Raw genomic sequence first — 22,502 nt, forward strand, 5'->3', positions numbered from 1 at the left:
GTTCCCTTGGGGTTGGTTGTGATGTTACTCGCTAGCGCTTTGACGGCGTCACAGTTGGTATTAGAGCTCTAGTTCCAGTATCCTTAGGATCATCCTGTGTCGAGTCGTGGAGCTAGGTTAGAGTTTCTTAGGATTCATGTATAGAGTCCGTAAGGAATTCCTAGTATGAGTGAGGACGATATATGCGTATATCTCAAAATTTGAGAAATTTTTTTTTATGACAACTATTTTGTATAAAGTATTTATGAAAATCGTATGGTGATACGTTATGTATGTATATATATATATATATATATATATCTATTTTGACTTATGAACTCTTTTTGTTATATACAGAGATGTCAGAATATGGTATGTCACGTACTCAGAGATCTGGACAGGCTGAACCACAGCAAACTCTACCTGAGCCACAGCAGGCTCCCCAGTACCTGGTAGATCTTATGGCTCCCCTAGTCGCTAGGATAGCAGCAATCGAGGAGCTTGTGGCGAATCACATTACACCACCACCAGTAGCTAAAACCATCATTTCTTAGGAAAATGGGATAGCTAAGTTTTAGAAGGACAAGGAAGGGAGTGCTAAGAGAGGGCACGCCGGAGACAAGGGTAAGAACAAGAGACCCTTGACTGGACCTCAATAGCAACAGCAGGGCCCTCATAAGAAGGGATCTCAACAGGATCAGAGAGCACATCACCAGCACAAATTCCGGGGAACTTGTTTTAACTGTCGCAAGGTCGGACACAAGGCGTTAGAGTGCCGCAGTGCACCAACAAGAGTTCAGAAGGAAAATGGTCCAATTCAGCAGCAGCAGAAGACTGAGGGGCAGGTTCTAGCAGTTCGGGAGGTTTCCCTGGGGCAGATTGTCCCATATTCTCCAGCACCAGCGACAGAGTAGTCTTTAGCCACCGGCGAAGTATATGCAGTAGTTCCGCATGATCATGGAGCTAATGGAGCAGTTTTGGAGGGTATGTTCTTTGTGAATTCCTTTTCCGCCCGTATTCTTTTCGATTCGGGAGCTTCGTATTCCTTCATATCGCATGCATTTATGGCTAGACTCCAGCTTGTAGCTCAGCCTCTAGACACCCCTTTATCTGTTTCCACCCCTTTAGTTGAGGTATCGCTTCTAGAGAGCGTTTGTAGGAGGTGTACCGTCAGTTTAGACGAGTCGGAGTTCATAGTTGATTTGATAGTGCTGCGTATGTCCGAGTTCGATGTCATCCTTGGTATGGATTGGTTGTCTCCCTACCATATTAGTATTGACTGCTTTGTGGAGACAGTTAAGTTGAGAGCGTCCGATGGGTCCGAGATGATTGTAGCCACCTCTCAGGGCAACCGATTTGCGGAGTCATTTCTGGCGTACATCGAGGAGGTGATGCGACGGGATCAGGGTGCTGAGTTATTGGAGACTAGAGTTGTCTCAGAGTATCAGGATGTCTTTCAGGACATACCTGGATTACCTCCGGTGAGAGAGGTAGAGTTCTGTATTGAGTTGCAGCCAGGCACAGCCCCGATATCCCGCTCACCCTATCGTATGGCACCAGCTGAGATGAGGGAGCTTCAGACCTAGTTGGACGAGTTATTAGCTCAGGGTTTTATTTGCCGGAGTCATTCTCCGTGGGGCGCACCGGTCCTCTTCGTGAAGAAGAAGGACGGTAGTATGAGATTATGCATAGATTATAGAGAGTTGAACAAGATCACTATCCGGAATAGGTACCCACTAAGAGTTGAACAAGATCACTATCCGGAATAGGTACCCACTACCTAGGATTGATGACTTGTTTGACCAGTTACAGGGTGCACAGTATTTCTCAAAGATTGATCTTTGTTCTGGCTATCATCAGTTACGGGTTAGGGAGATTGATATTCCCAAGACCGCTTTTCTTACTCGATATGGGTCCTTCGAGTTCTTGGTCATGCTATTTGGGTTGACTAGTGCACCCGCGGTATTCATGGACTTGATGAACCGGGTTTTCCGTCCCTTCTGTTGGCCTTCTTGTTTTGATGATGTTTAACAAACAATTTATTACTAATGTTGTTTGTCTAGTGTTTGTACATTCTTATATATTGTAGACAAACAACGTTGTTGGAGGATGGATGGAATAGAGCTTCAACGATCATATCCAAAGGAGGTTGGCGGAATGTCGGTGAAGCCTTGCTATTCAAAGTTCAAGATTCAAGTTCAAGCTTCATCCGCATGTGTACCAAGTTGAGCTACAATGAAGATCAAGATCAAGCTTGGGTAATCTAGTTTAGATTTTATATTATGTGTGTTATATACTCTAAGCTCAATTATCTATACACACACATTTATTGGTTTCTTCGTATATATATATATATATATATATATATATAGTCATATATATATATATATATAAGTTTTGGTTTCTATGCATATAGTTATATATATACATACATATGTTTTGAGTTTTTATGGTTATATATATGAAATTCTATATTTCATATTTTCTATTATGTTTTTGAAAACATTGCATAGAATATGCAATTTTGTGAAAATATTGTATTCTTAGTTTATAGACTTCAATATCAGTTTATACATGTTTTACTAAGTCTACAAAAACATTTCACAAAGTTTCAAAAGTTGGTTTATGTCAAAACATCAAAATTCAAGTATCTCATATTTTCATGTTTTGGACTAGTTTGTAAAATGATGATATTTTTCATTTGGGAAGTCCTTTTTCGAAACCAGTCGTTGTAGCATGTTTATTATCATGTCTACAATCATTCCCCAAAGTTTTACATTTTTTGGAATTTATTTGATATTTTTAAACAGGGTTTTAAAATCAGAAAAACAGTTTTCAAAATGCTTTTTAACGGCTCTTTCTCTGAGCTGTTTGCTGGGGTTTTTGGTCATTTTGTTTTGGGGGTTTTGCTGAGATTTCTAGTGGGTATATATACCCCATTGCTGATGTCTTTTCAAGTCATCTAAGAGAGTTTTAAAACAAGTTTAAGAAAGTTTTTAATCAAGGGTTTAAGTTTTGTTTAAAAGAGTTTAAGAGTTTGTTTGAGTTTAGTTTGTGAAGCAAATTTCACAAGAGCAAAGAGGAGATCATCCTTTGGTGTTTGGGCATTCAACTCATCTCTCTCTCACTCTTGATCTATAGAGAAGTTTTCCTTAAACTCAATTCTAGCTATTTATTGTTTTGATCTTAATTTCCATAAGCTAGATTTATATATTGAGTTTAATTGTTTTATTGATACTCTTTGTTCACACACAACCTTTTGAGCTTATTGTATTTACATTCATAGTATAATTTTGGGTTGTGAGATTAGTGACTTAGAGTTGTGCTTAATTGAGTTCTCACCTTGTTTAGAGAACAAATCATTTGATTTATATTGTGCTTATTGTGAGGATTCACTTGTAATACACTTGTACACCGAGAGAAGTGTGTGGTGAGAGACGGGGTCGAATCCAAGAGGAGTGGCGTCGGTTGACGTGCCTAGGGAGAGGTTGTAACCGAGCACTTGAGGAGGAGGACACGGGCTAGGACCAACACTTAGTGTGTGAGGTGTGATTACATAGTGATTGTATTGTGAGGTGTAAACGTTGTTCGGGTGAACGTAGAAAACCCGGTTGTGATAGTGGAGATCTCCTCGAGGTGAGGAGCGGGGACGTAGGTCGTGGGGACCGAACCTCGTAAACATATCGTTTTGTTTGTGATTGCATTGGCGTTCTTATTCTTGTTTTCATATCTTATATCGCCTTTGTGTATTGCTCATCATATTACCCTATCACTTGTGTAGATTGTTTAATTTACCCTTGTATTGTTTATATATCCTTGCATATATCTCTATCATATAGGATATATCACTTTGTGTATATTGCATATTCTTGCACATAACTCTTTGTATATCTATCTTGCAAGAATATAGTTGTTAATTAATTTTAATTGGCATTTAATCGGATTAGATTAGCATAAGACCCTAATCACCCCCCCCTAGGGTCTAACACCTTCTTAGATCAGTTCGTGATCGTTTTCATCGATGATATTCTTATTTACTCGAGATCGGAGGCAGATCGCGAGGAGCATCTACGGATAGCGTGAGGACTCTACAGGAGCATCAGTTATATGCTAAGTTTAGCAAGTGTGAATTTTGACTTTCAAAAGTCAGATTTCTTGGCCACATCATCAGTAGAGAGGGCATAGCGGTGGACCCAGCTAAGGTCACGGTAGTTCTTGATTGGGAGCAACCAAAGACGGTGATATAGATTCGCAGCTTTTTGGGTTTAGCTGGATATTATAGGAAGTTCATTCAGGACTTCTCGAAGATTGCGACGCCGACTACACACCTTACGAGGAAGGGTGTACAGTTCATATGGAGCATGGAGTGTCAGAAGGCCTTTGATGCAGCGCCAGTTTTGACTATTCCGAGCAGCGACAGGACATTCGTCGTGTATTCAGATGCATCGTTGGCAGACTTAGGAGGCATATTGATGCAGACTCAGAGGGTAGTAGCTTGCATCTCGCGGCAGTTGAGGGTGCATGAGCAGAACTATCCCACTCATGACTTGGAGTTAGCAGCAGTGGTAGTTGCACTGAAGTCATGGAGGCACTACTTATATGGAGTGCAATTTGAGTTGTTCATAGACCATCAGAGTCTGAAGTACCTCTTTTCTCAGAAGGAACTCAATCAGAGACAGAGGAGGTGGGTTGAGTTTATCAAGGACTACGAGTTCGCGATCCAGTATCATCCGGGAAAGGCGAACGTCGTGGCAGATGCATTAAGCAGGAAGCGTCGATCTCGGATTTCGGCTTTGAGGTGTTCACTACATCAGGATCTTATCACCCTTAGCCAGTTTGATTTTAGACCCGAGATTGGAGGGACCAGTGCATTTTTGGGAGCTGTGACAGTGCAGCCATCTTGGAGTGACAGAGTTGTCAGAGCTCAGTTGGGAGACTCTTGGATTCAAATCCGGAAGGAGGAGATTTCCAAGGAGTCTAAGACTGATTGGATCATTGGAGCAGATGGAGATCTTCGGATGAAGGGCAGGCTAGTCATGCCAGTCAGTGCCGAGCTGAAGAGAGAGTTACTTGATGAAGCTCATCGTACTCGGTATATAGTACATCCAGGGGCTACTAAGATGTACAAGGACCTGAAGAGACACTTTTGGTGGAGTGGTATGCGAAGGGAGATTGCAGAGTATGTGGCTAAGTGTTTTTCCTGTCAGTAGGTGAAGGCAGAGCATCAGAGACCAGCAGGAACACTTCAGCCTTTACCCATTCCAGAGTGGAAGTGGGCAGACATTGCTATGGACTTCATTGTAGGGTTACCAAAGTTGAAGGATGGGAATGATTCAGTTTGGGTAATTGCGGACCAGTTGACGAAGTCGGCACATTTTATTCCAGTGAGGACTACCTATACTGCCGAGGCATATGCGAGGATATTTATCCGGGAGATAGTTCGACTTCATGGAGTTCCAAACACGATTGTATCTGATTGAGGTTCGGTGTTCACTTCGCACTTTTGGAGGAGTTTTCAGGACTCTTTTGGTAGCAGATTATCATTCAGCAGTGTTTTCCACCCACAGACGGATGGTCAGACAGAGAGAGTGAATCAGGTGTTGGAGGACATGTTGCGGGCTTGTGTCATTGACTTTCAAGGCAGTTGGGAGGATCACATTCCATTGATAGAGTTCGCTTATAACAACAGTTATCAAGCGACGATTGGTATGGCTCCGTATGAGGCATTATATGGGAGACCCTGTAGATCACCGATATGTTGTGCAGAGCCGAAAGATAGCTTGATGCTTGGACCGGGGCTGGTGGGGCAGACTACCGAGAAGGTAGCATTGATCAGGGAGCGGATTCTAGCCGCTCAGAGTCGGCAGAAGAGCTATGCAGATAAGAGGCGAAGACCCTTGGAGTTTTAGGTTAGGGATTCAGTTATGTTGAAGGCATCGCCTATGAAGGGCGTGCAGCGATTTGGACAACGGGGGAAGCTTGCGCCGAGATATATTGGACCATTCTAGATTTCGGAGCGTATTGGAGTTGTGTCATACAGACTAGATCTTCCAGCATCGATGTCTAGTATACACAATGTATTTCATGTTTCTATGCTCAAGAAACACTTGCATGATGAGGAGCAGCAGTGGGTATTGGATACACCAGAGATTGAGCTTCAGGAGGATTTGACTACTGTCGAGATTCCAGTTCGTATTCTTGCTAGAGAGGACAAGAGACTTAGGAATAAGGTGATTCCCTTAGTAAAAGTTCAGTGGAACCGAGGAGGCATTGAGGAGATTTCTTGGGAGCGCGAAGAGGACATGCGTCGCGACTACCCATACTTGGTTGAGCAGGTAAATTAATTCTTATTATGTTATATATATTACTTTATGTTATATTTTTTTTTGGTTATGTTTATATTTAACACTAGAATGAGGACATTCTCGCTTAATTCTTAATCCTTTGGAACACATGGTATATATATGGGGGGGGGGGGGGGGTATTTTTCACCCGATTTGAGCGGGAGTATCACCATTTTAGATCGTTAAGTATAAATATCTCTATATGTTTATTGGGAAGTTCATGTTGTGAGATGCATATAGTTTCCGAATTTCGAGGACGAAATTCTTCTAAGGGGGGAAGAATGTAGAACCCCAAAAATTTTTATATGAATATATACGAATTATTAGTAAATAAATAATTCTTTTATGATAAATAGCTTGAGGTTATAGATGTGCATGATAACAAGTTATTTGAGATGATATGAGAGCATGGGTGTAGAGTTTGTGCGTTGGTGTTGCAAATAAGTAAAACATGCACAAAAACAAAATTGTTCCAGATCAGTCGACACATCAGTCGACTGACCGTGTCGGTCGACACATCAGTCGACTGATACGCTGATCTCTAGTTTTTATAGGTTTCGGGTCTGTTTTGTTTTGGTTCGGGTTTGGGTCGGGTTTAGCAGTTCACATATATTATTTCTCACCCGAATTCACCCCTTAGAACTTCAGAACTGAGAAAACCCTAGCCCCCTCTCCCCTATCTCAAACCCTAGCCTTGTTCTTGGTGATTTGGGGAAGAACTTGGAGGATTTTCGGCGAAATCTTCACATTGCAGCAAGGGGATCCACACTCTCTCAGACCTAGGAGCTGTTCATCACCCAGAGGCGAGTAACATCTCGCCCAACTCTGCCCCTTTTGTTTTTACACGAATTTATTGAGTTTAATGAGTTTTGATTTAGCCAAAAACGTATTTTTAGTACAAAGAATGAATCTTTATGGTATATGAGGTGGGGTATTGAGCATCTCAGTTTATAAAAGGACCAACAATATTTTATTAAAGAGATCTAGATCTGAAATGTTTTTATAAGAGATTTAACATGAGTTTTGTTTTTAACATGAGATTTAACATGAGTTTTGTTTTAAAATGTTACAAAACATAAATACACATGTTTAGGGTTTTGTTTACATATTCACATATGGGATTTCTGTTTCAGTTTAGTTCATACATGTTAATATCAGTATTTTCATGCTTGGGATTGATGGGGATGAATTTAGATCGAATTTTGAGTAAGTAATAACCTGTGCAGAATTTCTGCAGTCAATTGGTCGACTGATCAGTCGACCGACGGGCTGAAATTTTTAGCCATCAGTCGACTGACCAGTCGACTGACGGACTGATTTTGTCTTCTCAGCTTCTCAGTCGACTGGTCAGTCGACTGGAGAGCTGAGGCTGTGCTGTCTGATCTTTATCGGTCGACATAGGAGTCGACTGACGTCATCAGTCGACACATAAGTCGACTGATGAGCTGTTTTACAGATTTTTGATCTGTTTGAGTTACTTTTCGGGTTCGCCTCGATAACCTGACCCTAGTTTACCATGTTAATGAATTATCTGTACATGTGGGATTAGTCCTCGTGTTGGACATGCATTGCTATTTAATCCTCGTGCTGGATATGCATTACCATCCGGTCCATGCGTTGGACAACGGTTACATCCGGTCCATGCGTTGGACAACGGTCACATCCGGTCCATGCGTTGGACAACGGTTATTTTTAGTTCATGAGTTGGACGTTTACTTCATGCAGTCCATGAGTTGGACGTTTAATTTATATAGTCTATGTTTTGGACACTTAATCGTTTTCTGACATGTCACTCATGTGAGTTTGACATGACACTATGTTTGGAAGTAGAGATGTGTTTCGTTTTCTTTTTAATTTATTATTGTCCCATGTACTAGAACCTCGGGTTTGGTGTTTAGGGATTTACAATTTGAGATACAAGGTATATACATGAGGGTTTCATCGTTTGGATTATTTCGCTCGACGTACCTATACTCGTGTTGTAAATTTCTAAATACTAAGATCCTCTTTAGTAAGATCAATGATTTTAGATCTATTATGTATTAACTGTATTTTCTTATACAACGAGCCCTGTTCCCTTGGGGTTGGTTGTGATGTTGCTCGCTAGCGCTTTGACGCTCGTTGTCCCTCCCCCTTTCAGGTAACGAGCCAGGAGCCCGGAGAGTCGCAGGTTGATGGCGATGCATTTTTAGCTTCAGCTGTCTACTTAGTTATATTTTCTTTTGGAGTTCCACAGTAGACTTTTGTTTAGACATTGAGAGTCTTATTCTAGATGTTGTAAAGGCTGTATGCCTTATTTCCTTTACTCAGATATTTGTACTTGAGACTTGTTGAGTATTCCAGTTTATCTACTCAGACTTTAACTATATTTCTTTGTATGTTGGATGATGAGACATTAATGTGATCACTATTATTTCATCAGTTGTTTCTTGCAATATCTTTTACTTGCTTTTGTACCTACACCTGTTGTTGATTCTACTAGACAGATGTTAATTGTGATGGTGAAACATGTTATTGCACGGTGTGGTGCATGGCAGGTTTGATATTCTTGGTTTCACCTTGGACTGCAGCCTTGTGTGAACCCAGGGGCGTCACAATATGATTTTACAATCCACCAGATGGATATAAAAACTATTTTTCTTCATGGTTTTCTTGAAGAAGAGATTTATATGAATCAATCTGAGACATTTGTAGCACCTGGAAATGAAAGGAAAGTATGTAAACTTGTGAAGTCTCTATATAGACTTAAACAAGCCCCTAAATAATAGCATAAAATGTTTGATACAACTATCATTGATTTTGGTTTCAAAATGATTGAGACTGATAAGTGCGTATATAGCAGAATAAGAGGTGATTCTTGTATTCTTCTATGCATTTATGTTGATGATATTCTAATGTTTGGATCTAACATTGGGATAATCAATTAGACAAAGTCATTCTTGAGTAGTAAGTTTGAAATGAAGGACATAGGGGTTCCTGATGTGATTCTTCTCCTAAAATGACAAGATCAGTTGAGGGTATAGCTATTTCTCAATCTCACTATGTTGAGAAGGTTATTGAGAAATTTTGTTATAAGAATTGCATACCCGTCTAAACTCCATATAATCCTTCAGTAACTCTTTACAAGAATGTAAGTGGAGTCTTTGTATCTTAATTGAGATATTCTCTAGTCATAGGAAGCTTAACGTATCTTACAAATTGTTTGAGACTGGATATATCCTACTCAGTTTCTGAATTAAGTAGATACATTAGCTATCCGAATATGACTCATTGGGAGGCCTTGGATAGGATACTTCGGTATCTGAAGAGAATTGTTTTCCTTACACTACATTACGGTAAGTTCCCACCCGTTATGGAGTGATACAGTAATGCTATCTGGGTTGCTATGGGTCCAAGTAGCAATGATTGTACATGGTATGTATTTACCTTGGGTGGCGACACTATTGCCTGGAGATCTGTCAAACAGACCATTTTGTCTCGGTCTACGTTTGAGCTAGAATTTTGCGCTTTGGACACTACTAGTTTAGAAGCTGAATGGCTTAAGGGACTTATGTCCAAATTTTCCATGACCAGCAAGCCTATTCCCGCAATCTATGTGCATTGTGACAATATGACCACAATTGCAAGAATTAAAAGTTTAAAGTATAACCGCAAAACTCGTTGTCATATCCAAGTACGGATAAAGACTGTGAAGAAGTTTGTTGATGAAGGGGTAATTGTTGTGGACTTTGTCAGGTCTAAGGACAACATAGCAGATCCCTTTACAAAAGTTGATGAAGGGGTAATTGTTGTGGACTTTGTCAGGTCTAAGGACAACATAGCAGATCCCTTTACAAAAAGACTAGAATTGCCACTATTTCTTAAATCCAGGTTGTTGATGGGACTGAAACCCTTACCTAACTCATCGACAGTAGCAACCCAACTTATATGAGTGGAGATCCTACAAAGTAGGTTCAATGTGGCAATAACAAATTGTTGAGTGAGTTAAACACCTAATTCAGATTGATACTTTGTATCTAAGTCTATCATCATGTGTACCTGGAAGGTGTTGATAACTGCTAGTATAGTAAGAATGTTTCGACTCTGAATGGGATCACGTCTTTAAGATGAGATTCAAGCAATGCATCCCTGGAGATGCCCAACTATATAAACATAATTGTGTGGTCGCAATTAGAAGAAGGAGGTCATTCCTCAAAATTGTTCATGAAATGTATAAGGACGCATAGCCATAATGCATCAAACTTGAAGATTACTTCTATAGCCTATATCGTGTTGTTACCAATGAATATCACCACATCAAAAGTTCAAGTTCAAGACTTAGTTTCACTTCGTACATATGGCAATAAAATTGGATAACTATAGGAAAGGTTCAAATTGGAAGATATCTTCTCCAAAAGCATGATATGTATAATCTTAATTATTGTCAGTTATGGAATTGTGGGAGATTGTTAAAATAAATAAAATTTAGAGGGTTTTATGAAAAGATATCATATAATAATTGGATTCCATAGATGAAAATTAAAATGTGTTTAATAAGTAGTATGTGAGTTTTAGTCCTACATTGGCTAATTGAATGCATTTTAGTTATGGATAGGGTCCTAAAAGACTATAGACATATTTTATCTAACGCTTCAATCCCTATTTGCTCTTTAAATGATTAAATTTGTTCTTGCGTACCTCCAATCTATTCAGTCTCATCTTACTTCCTCGACTATCAAGTTCGTTCACATGAACTATTACTTTCCTCTCATAAATCAATTTAACATACCCATAAACTAATACACAGAAAGTGTCTCCATATACCCCAAATATTTGACTAACCAGTAGATTTATGATGCTCTCATGTACGGACCATTAGGTGTGGAAACAAATCAAATAATTAACAAATATTTTGTTAATTATTCGACTAATTATTTGAACTAATTTGACCTGGTAGTTCATTTAACAGTAAACTAATAATATTTAGTATTTGAGTTCATTAACGAATAGAATTTAACTAGGGATATATTCGATTCATGTGCTTATCAAATATTCGTTTAAAATTTGATTGCTTATAATTTGCATCATGACACATATGATTTTATTTTTTCTACCTATTTATATTTTTTACTTAAGTTCTATATATTAATTTTGAGAAACTTAAATAATTTTAAATCAGTTTTCTAATAAAACATTAGAATTAAATATATATACATCATAACTATAAAGAAATATTTTTCATTATAAAATTTAATACTATTTTAATTTAAATTCTTTAACAGAATGAATATACTTAGACATTATAAATATTCGTGAATTCATGAATATTTATTAAATACCGAGTATTCGAGTTTGAATTCGAAAAATAGTAGGCATGGATATTTAAATTCGGGTTTGAATTCGAACAAATATAAATACGAACATCTTAGTATCCGATTCGGTTCGTTCGTTTACCACCTTTACTGACCATTCTACCGACTAGTTGACTAATTGGATCGAATCTAAATTGAATTATATTGGGATAGATCTCTATAAATAGGATTTCCTATCAAGTCTAGAATTATGAGAGTTATTTGAAGTTCTGCATAACTGTAAGGGTGGTTGAATAGGATAAAGAGATTGAAACAAACATGAGATTTGTGAGTGAATTTTTTTGAGACCAAAGGGATGATTGTCGTGTAGTTTATTGTAGAATGCAAAGAATATAAGGCCTTGTAATCTCTAGTAATAAAGTTGGTTCTGTTCACTAGTCATGGATGTAGGCGGTTGTCAAATCACATTAAACTAGTGTGTACCCTGTGCAAAACACACCCCCGTCTTTTTAAACATTGCATTTTGAACATGTCTCCCTCTAAAGTTTAATACATTTGATTTGATTATTATACGTTTAAAATTAGAAATTATATCTACTACTCTGTACTTAAAAAAGAACTGTTCATGACACAGTATTTACTATAGTATAAACAATAAATTTACTCCTCTACACGCTAAGGAGGATTCAAAGATTTACTATTTATACCACAGTAATTTGTTGTAATATATACTGTGTATATACACAGTAATTCTTTGGAGCTTCTCCCCAGTATAGAGGAGTAGACTAGTGTGCACCTCGTGCAAAGAACGACTTCCATTTTTTTATTTCCGCTACAATAATTATGTATTTAAATACAGTTTTTGTAAGTGCTACAATAACATTTTTTAAAATGTTACAGTATTCCGCCTAAGCTACAGTAATAATATTACAACAATGTTTTCAAACGCTACAATTCCCGCCTATGCTACAGTAATAATGCCGCAGTGTTTACTGTAGCATGAATAGTAAATTTTGAATCCCCCTGCATGTACTACATTAACAAATGCTACAATATTGTTGTAGCATTACTGTAGTGTGAATAGTGAATGTTGGATCCTCCCATTATTATAGAGGAATAGATAATTGCCTTCATGTTTGTTGTACTTGTTTATGACATTGTCATGCATGTGTTTTGTGTTTGTTTTGGATTTGCTCTTCAAGTTTTCCCTTAAAGAATTTGTTCTTGTTCGATGGAGTAGAGATCTAACAGAATAGATCCGAGCATAGCTTTTTTGACGATGCTTATTCATATTTCACAACAATTGATATCAGAGCGACGGTTCAACATACACTTTCTAATGCAAACTAAAGAACAATTGTTCAACAAAATTACCTTAGATAAGTTTTCAGAAGAAAAACCCTATATTTTCTCTCTCCTGTATTTCGATTTTTCCCCCCTCTCTCAAACCACATAAATTCAGTTTTACAAGGACTATTTGGTTTGTGAACGCATTGAAGTTACTGCTCTGGAAAGACATTCGTAGTCATAGTTATATATCATCGTTGGCTTCAATTCAAGAATATGGCTTTTTGCTATTGCAAATGCAGAAAAGAGACATTTGTTTTGACAAGACTAGCTTACGAAACTAGCTTATGTTGAAAGCGATTGCAAATTTTTTTATAAATAAAAGTGATCCATTATTTTCAGATTTACAAAATAAACATGGATCTCTATCTTTTCAAAGATGAAAAATATCTAAACAACATCTTCGAACTCAATTAATACAAGGATGGAACTCGGATTTTCTATATTGTTAATTGTTGCGAACTTAGATGTCACCCATTATTGGAGCTAGAAGTTCCCATGACCCAAAGAAATACAAGATCCTTCAATCAAAAGTCGTCTCCTTGTGTATTTATTAACATAAGCATGATACATCCCCTCATTGGCACCAAAGGCTCCGACCATGGGTTAATATTAAGTCCAACAAACTAGTAATAAATCGGTAACTGGCCATATTCTGACGGTACTTCATACAAAGTTTTAATTATGTTCCCCAACACCACCAATTATCCAACTAAAAAAAAATTACATCCTCTTTTTTAATTAGCAAATACATAAAAACGATTTGAGATACTCTCCACTAAAAAAAATAGCAGAGAGATTGCTATTTTAATTATAATTATTGATTTATACAGTTAATGGTGGCTATTTACGAGCAATGGGAGAGAGGATCCAGTTGAGTGAACGGAGCCGTCCACATCTGGGCTCACGTAGCTCGTCCAGACCAATGACATATTTTTCTTTGGATAATATGATTAAAGACATAGTTGCAGAAAGGCCCCGATTTTAATCAAATCGAGGCGTTGACCTTGAAATATAGGTCTAATAACAAATGGGCCACTAAATGGAGGCCTGTAAGTGTAAAACTCTGTAGAGCCGAATCTTGCGTACCTTTCAAGACTTTATGAAGTTGACTGGGCCTAAACCTCTTAGTTGATGCTTCCTTAATGGAGGCCTGCAAGTGCAAAACACTGTATAGTTCATGGAAGTTGACTGAGGCTAAACCTCTTAGTTGATGCTTCCTCGATTAAACTTTCAATTCGTTTTGGGTTTTTTTTTGGGGTTCCAAAAATTGTTGAAAAAATCTTTCAAAATTTAAAAATTGTAAAAAAACTCTAAATTGTTAAAATTTATAACCAGTACACATTAAATCTTGAAACTATTGGTAGACTACTGAAATTTAAATTTTTTAAAAATTAATCTACAGTTTTAGCAATTGCTAAAAACACCCTTAAAAATTTAGAGTTGCAAGAAATATAACTTACATTTACCAAACTTAAAAGTAATTTTTTAAAAGCCCTCCCAAAGTTTTAAAATTACAAATCACACTCTCAAAGTTTAAAACCACAAAAAAAGGTTGGAATTTTAAAACTTGGAAAAGAAAAGTATAATTGTTAGGTATTCTTTCATTCTATATAGTAGTAATGTATTATATATATATATATATATATATATTCCAATTTAGGGTTTACTATCCCTTTTCAGCATCTAAAGATAGTCAAAGTTGATACTGGTAAACAAAAGCAATAAGAATTGTTTAAATATATCCGGTTAAGGAAGAAATTTTTTAAAATATTATAGCTTAAAAATTATCGTCACTATATAAATTAAAGCAACTTCTTATAATTTTACTAATAAGTTGGAGCAGCAAAAACACATTAGTAACGTTAATAGATGTTTAAATCCATAAAAATGATAAAAAACTATAATATAATATCTTAGCATTAATTGATTATAATTTAGAAACATTAATCTCTGATGTTAATAACATTTATAGGGTAAAAGAATACAAAGAATTACGTACAGAGATACTATCAGAATGTTCAGAGATATCCTTTAAAAGAATCAAGCTATTTCTATTGCAAATGGGAAAGTGACAAAAATAAATCTAAAATTCAGAAAATGTCTATAAATCATTTAAATTAGCATTAACATAAGACATATTTGTTAAAAAAGCACTAACTGAGTTACGTTGAAGAATAATTTAATAACTTTATTCTAATCAAAGAAGAATTCTCTATGGAAGATATAAGAAAAATTAGTAAGTATTCATAAATTTCATATATTATTCTTCAAGTACTAAAGAAATTAAATATTAATATTATAATCTATGTCAAATTGGCAATAAAAAATATAGGTATTTATTTAGATCTTTGTGAAAAATCACAGGGATAGAGCAAATGTAATATTATTAACGTAATAGAAACTCTTATTGGATGCACATCAGAAGAATTTATTATAGAGAAAAAATATAGCTCCTAATCTTATTTAAATAATAAATTAGAAACACAAAGAATTTCATATATATAAAATTAATATTTATTCTCATTGAAATAGAAAAAAATCACAAGTCTGTATTTTAAGAAATTTATGTTGAACATCGAAAATACATTTAACTTTTTTGTGAAATTAAATGACAAGATAAAAGATTAGCGAGCCCAAAAAAGATAACAACACAAAAAATATAACTCTAGCCTGATGTCACAATCGATATAGATAATGACGACACTACTCTAGAATTGTCTAGGAAAAAGATAAAGGTAAGAAAGGATTGATATTAGCTCAATAAAAAAATAAAACATAAAGAATAAAAGATAATATTTTCTGAATATTTTATTAAATAGTTTAATTTTTTTGAGTAAATTTAGGATTCTTTAGAAGAGAGTTTCATGTGCTTTTTTCAGTACTTTTATATACTTATGTGGATGCTTTTATCATATAAACGTATACTAGAGTTAGCATTAATCTTTAATTTATAATTTTTTATGAAGTCTATCAATGATTAGGAGCAAAATTCATATTCTCTTTTGTATCGTTTGAGGAACTTTTAACCAATCATTTTGCCTTATTGGTTTTAAAATATTCACCTTCCTTGTATAACATTGTTTCAATATTTTTTACTTTAACAACACTATACTTTTTTAAGTTTCATGTCAGTCAAAATAATATGAAAATTCAAATTAACTTCAAATTATATTTGTTTTCTATCAATTGAAATATCAACATAAAAATTTTAATTCGGTGTAGCCCATTTAAATAAACATCAAAGAAAATAAATAATCGCAATATTAAAGTTTAGAGATAAAAGTGAGCACAAACTATTAAAGTGGAACTGAGGTTTAGTTAGAAAATAAGCCAAAAATACTTAATCATGATATTTAATCATGTGCATTGCACATGTATAAAACCTAGTATATATATATACTAGTTCTTGTGCACGTACAATACACGTGGTTAAATATCAAAATTATTTACTTCTTGTTTATTTTCGAAATATAAAATAAGTCAGATTCATTTTGAGTTAAAATCTATAAACATGGTTTATTATATTTTCCATAAAATTTATTTAAATATTTAAAAAAAAATTATGAAATAGATTTTTGTTTTAAACTAAGATCAATATACTTTTATATACTTGCATACACTACCAAATAATGGGTCTACGGGGACGGTTTATAACCGTCTCGCTAGACACTAAAACCGTCATCATAAACCTAAGGGAACGGTTACTCATCCGATACCTTTGCTGCCGTAGTGTTTGGTCTAAGGGGACGGTTCATAACCCAAGTGGCGTGGTTCTTGAATAGTTCCTGTAGATAACATTTGGGGACGGTTTAACTATGGGGACGGTTCATATTTTTGCAAATGGTGACAGTTATTTGGCAACGGAAACGGTTATTTTTTTAAGCTATCGTGACGCTTACACACCAAGGGGGACGGTTTCGACTTTGACCTAGGAGGGCGTTTTTTTGGTCTATGGGAACGGTTTTGTTTGTGATATAAAGGGACGGTTTTATACCAAAGGAGACAGTTATAATTTTAATCTATCGTGACGCTTACACACCAAGGGGGACGGTTTCGACTTTGACCAAGGAGGACGGTTTATTTGTCTATTGGAACGGTTTTGTTTGTGATCTATAGGGACAGTTCTTATACCAAAGGTGACGGTTATCAATTTTGACCGATCAAAGCAAATCATCCAGATATCACACATTTTATAGACATGCGGTTTCAAAATTAAAAAAGAACAAGACAAAACAAAAATTCTATAATTTATATTTGCTCATGTCACAAATAAAGAAATGAAACTCCAAATAGAACAAGCAAACAACCAAATATAAAGAACAATTCATTACTTCATTACAATGACTTTTTAGTACAAGTTTTTTCTTTTGTCCAAATTACATGACTAAAATTCCTCTTTTAGTAAAACAAAAAGTGTCCTTTGTTTAAATAAAATGTCTCCATTGGTATACATAATTTGTAAATTGTCAGATAGAGCTAATCCCACAGTAAGTAAAAAGCATGCTCGGATTAACCTGTTTTAGCCACCATCAATTTTCCTACATAAATTTAGATAAAAAGATAAAAATGAGATTATATTCATTACAAGATTCCGCCACTTGAATATATGCTTTAAAATTTCAATTAGCGCTTACGAAAATAGCATCTAGTAATTTCAATCAATCATAAACATTTGTAATTTACATAACACCTCAATCATCCACAATATTTATATTTGAGCCACTACTTAGAATATCTTAACACAAATAAAACAATGTCAGAGTAGTGAATCAGATAATAATGGATAGTCTCAAATCATCACAAAAATCTAGATAAATTCAAAAGAGTATGAAATAACGACAAAAATCAGATAATAATGTCAGATAAAGTAGTGTTTAAATCACCGTGAACGCATTGATAATTACTGACGTCCCATTAATTGTGCAATGGGATGCAAACATCAGCAGCTTTTCAAAAGAAAAAGAAACACCTATCTTGCCATAGAACACATGTATCAGTTTCTTGTGATTGCTTCTTATTAACCTTTGTCTTTTGTTTATTATCCCTTCATGGAAGTTTCTGATCATTTAGTAGCCCTTCTTTCGTTGTGGCTTGTATATATATTTTTTAATTCATTCATATCCATGTGCCTCGAATGAATTTTTTATGATACATAACGAATTTTTACATTCAACCATTCATTTCCATAAGAATAATATTTGTGTTTTAAAATTCTGCAATAAATGGCAAAACCTAAAATGCTTGGTGACTACAGAGTTCTCCACTCTAGTAGCTTCTCCATCAATGGATTATAAGGATCAAATTATGCACACGATGTAAGGATTTCAAAAAAAAGGCAGCAGTTGCAAAAATATACTTTAAGACCTTTGGTATACGCAGTAACTACAAAACTGGAACAGACATCAACAGTTTGACAGGAGTGCAAACAAAAAGGATATAACAATAGGATGATGACTGATTCCAAATGATCAAGGACGATCCTGATTTCGAGCACTATTTCCTTCCTCAGTTGATCTTGTGCGTGCAACAAGTCTTGCAATAGCCGTCGGATCAATTGTTTGCCCAAGTGTTTCCGTCAAGAGCTCGAAGAAACCTTGAACCAAATCTGCCTTCTGCGCTTCAAACTTTTTTGTCAACTCTTGCTCAACTTTTTGTGATATAGTTTGAACAACAGATTCACGAACTTGCTCAACTTTTTGTCAACAGCATGGTTTTAGTGCACCCCTCCCCATAAGACGTACACGTCCAGGATGTTCATCTTTCTTGACTAAATCCCATGCATCATCAACTTCATCTTGACATCTGAGTTCTTCTAAAGCACCCTACATTAGCAAAATTTATATTCATTTGATATGCATGTTATATGAAAATGGGACCTATAAAGCAATTTATGAAAATTTATATTTAGTTGATATGACATATACTTACTATCAAATTGATTGTTTTCTCTCCTTGTGGTTTTATCTTCTTTTTACGGGTCTCAATAAACAATTCAGCTTCACTTGGAGGTCTACCCAACTCCTTTTCCTATAATAAAGACATAATAGTTAAAATATTAATAAATACAGTAACCACGCACAAAAAGCAAGTATGCAGTTAATAAATAATATTAAGCAAAACCAATTGAAATACAATTTTTTTACGAATCCTGGCAAAACTTATTGACCCCGTAGTGTGTATATATTCTTGACCTTCACGAATTGCTTTGTTGGTCTCACTTGTTGTCTACACAATCAGAAGGAACGTGGATATAAAAAACAACCTGACCATTCGAAACTTGCATGCAAATAATTATACAACTAAGAACCAGTCAATATAGAACAAAGTGTCAAATATTGGCTGATACTTTCATAGTAAACATATGTGTCATATTTTATTTAGGTATACTAATTCAAACTAGTTGGAACCAGTCTCTCTTTTGAATAGAAAGCACATAATCTGAAAGTCTAATCTCATCTCATTTACCTTTGATTGTTCGGTGTTCCAGAATTCGAGCAAGGCTTTAAATTCTATTTCAGGTATAGTATCCGGCCGTGTCTTCATTCTTTGTTTGTCGTTTTTGAACCCGTCAAAGCATTTCTTCTTCAAGAAGGATTTCCAGCGCCTCTATGCACAGTTGACAGTTTCTAGGGTCCATTTTTTTTTCTTCATCTGGAATGTCATATTTTTCCTACATTGACATAATTTGACAATAAAAAAATCTGATCATAAATACTTGATATAAATAGGAGGGAAAAAACAAATATAAATTAGCGATTAAATATGAATATCGTACCTTAACATAATCCCATATTTTTTCTTTATCTTTTTCTTCAACTTTGTGCCAATTTTCCTTATCCAGAGGTGCAAAACTTGAGTTTCTTCCAAGTGTGCCTAAGAAACTACTAAGTTCACTACATGCCTTATCTGACGGTCCAATAGGTTATCCATATCCATTTAAAAAAATAACCTGTCGATCATGTACACTTCGTGCATGAACTTTTTCACATTTAGTTTGCCCTCGATACTTTTTTTGGTTTGTCTACCACTTTAGTTGCTACATTTCTTGCTGGTTGTCCCCGTAAGTCCTCATCTCCTTCAGACTCATCTATAAAATCCTCCCTAATAGCTATAGCTAAGGCAACATAGACTCCATAACTCAACCTCTGTCTTCCTCTCTATTCTCTCCTCTTCATGCAAGTAAAAGTACAGAAGGTAACACAACATCCTCTCTTCTCTTTTGCATTCCATAATTTTCTTCCACCATATTTTTTTTAGACTCGAAATGAATGAAGGTAAGAAATATTGCATCATTTTCATTTTATTTGAACCACTTCATTTTTTTCTATTTCTGATGACAGGATTCAGTTTATACTAATTCTTTATATAAATAGATCTCAATTTAATATTTTCTAAATCTGATTGAAAACCTCATGTTACTCTTCTTTTCCATTCAATCTCTGCTATCTTATTTTAGCATATAACTAGAAACTTTTGTTATCTCTTAGTTTCTTCCTTTCAACAACTAAATAAAGTTTGATGAAATTTGAAGGTTAGCTAAGCTTGGCAAGAGTACAAATAGAGCCATGAATCTCTCCCAGCACTACAAATTTAGCACTAAGTGCTTCTAGAATACTGAGCAGTGGAAGAGGTCATAAAGGAAAGCCGTAACAAAAGCACAAGGAAAGAAGATCCTGAGAACTAATGCAACGGAAAAAAAAATAAAATTGAAGACATGCTCAAAGGACATGAAAAGCATGATGCAGTAAAAGTTAAAAGATTGACGCCAATAGCAATCAAATAGCGGAAACATTTGCTCTCTAGTGTAAGGAACAACAAACTTCATGGATTAAAAATCCATTGAACTACTAATCAAAAGTGGACCAACTAAACAATGTGAATAATAAATACAAATATAAAAGAGTATAACACGGGCAACAATCGGAGCGGCGCAAACAAAAGAGATTATTTCCATTGGAAAAAACAGAACACAACATGCCGCATCAAGCTTAGCACTCGCTGCATGTATTCACAATCCAATTATAATTTTCTCTTATGTTTCTTTTTTTGTTTTAAAGCTTAATTGCGGTAACACGTATATATAGCTAGAAGAAAAATTGGAAGATTTCTGCGAGATGTGCAGGCTTTATCTAATTGGAACCCTAGTTTGATGAAATCCCTAATTTGTGAAATCAAGTAAAATTTTCATTAAATAGTGAAAAAAAGAAAAATTGAAACCCTAGTTTGATGATTGAAAAGGAGATAGATATGTACCCCAAATCACAGGATGCTTGAGAGGGGATGGTGACGAGAGGCGCGGCGGATGGGGGAGGTATGGCGGACTGGAGAGGCACGACGGACGACAAGATGGCCGACGGTGGATGGGGGATTCGACGAGAGGAGAGGCGCGGTGGACGGGGGAGTCGATGAGAGAGAGGCGTGGCGGACGCATGGGAGTGGAAAACCCTAGAAGCGATGGAAGAAGAAAATGTTTAGTCGATCGTATTTGATGGATCGGGTGAAGGGGCACAAAAATAACTTAATATTCCTTTTGTTAAAATTTGGGCGCGAACATAAAGGCTATAATAAAACCGTCCTATTAGCCCATTACTTGGTTTTTTTCAAGCCTAACTCTAGCGCAACGCTTTATTTTAAAGCATTGTCTTAAACTCTATTGTGACGGTTGGAACCGTTTCATGACCGTTCCCTTAGGAGGCAAAGGGGACAGTTTTAAACCGTCCCTAAATAACTGTCCCCGTAGACCCATTATTTGGTAGTGATACAAAACATTATTATTTTAAATTTGTATATTAAACTTTATATAACATATTTGTTTATCAGATCAAATCATCGACCTCTAAATTATTTATCTTAGTCATTAAATGTAGTGTTAAGTTTGAAAAAATACAATAATTTATTAATGATGTGTTAATAAAAATATAACCAAGTACTTAATATTAAGATGATTTGTATAAGCTCAGCATATAACACATATATTTCACAAGACTACAAATATCTTAATTATTGATAGACTTAAAATAAAAAAAAGTCAATACTAAAGATTAATGGTGACTCTAATATAATTTTGTATGATAAAATCCTTCACATAAGCATATTAAAAGTTTTGCATCAAAATCCCTTTTAAAGATTCCTAGTTTTACTAAAAAAATTAGGTTTTAATATAACATATTAAAAAAATATTAATATTATCCTTTATTCTTTCTTCTTTTCATATTTAATTGAGCCACAATCAATTCTTCTCCATATTTATCTTTTTCATAGGCAATTTTACAGTAATGTCTTCATTGTCTATATCAATTATGATATCAAGTTGGTATATAATAAAGAGCAAATTGCAAGACAAGAGTCTAGAAATATATCATGATATACTTGGATCAATCAAATTATATTATTACTCATAATTGATATATATATCAGAGATAAAATGTGTTGACAACCTTAAACTATAAAACAGACTGTATAAGTCCTCTATGTTCGCGTGGAAAACTGTTTTCTTTTTCATTGATATGATTGTCATCTTGGATTACAAAGATCCGGT

This window comes from Asparagus officinalis, chromosome 10, assembly GCF_001876935.1.
Source record: "Asparagus officinalis chromosome 10, Aspof.V1, whole genome shotgun sequence".
Classification (NCBI taxonomy): domain Eukaryota; kingdom Viridiplantae; phylum Streptophyta; class Magnoliopsida; order Asparagales; family Asparagaceae; genus Asparagus; species Asparagus officinalis.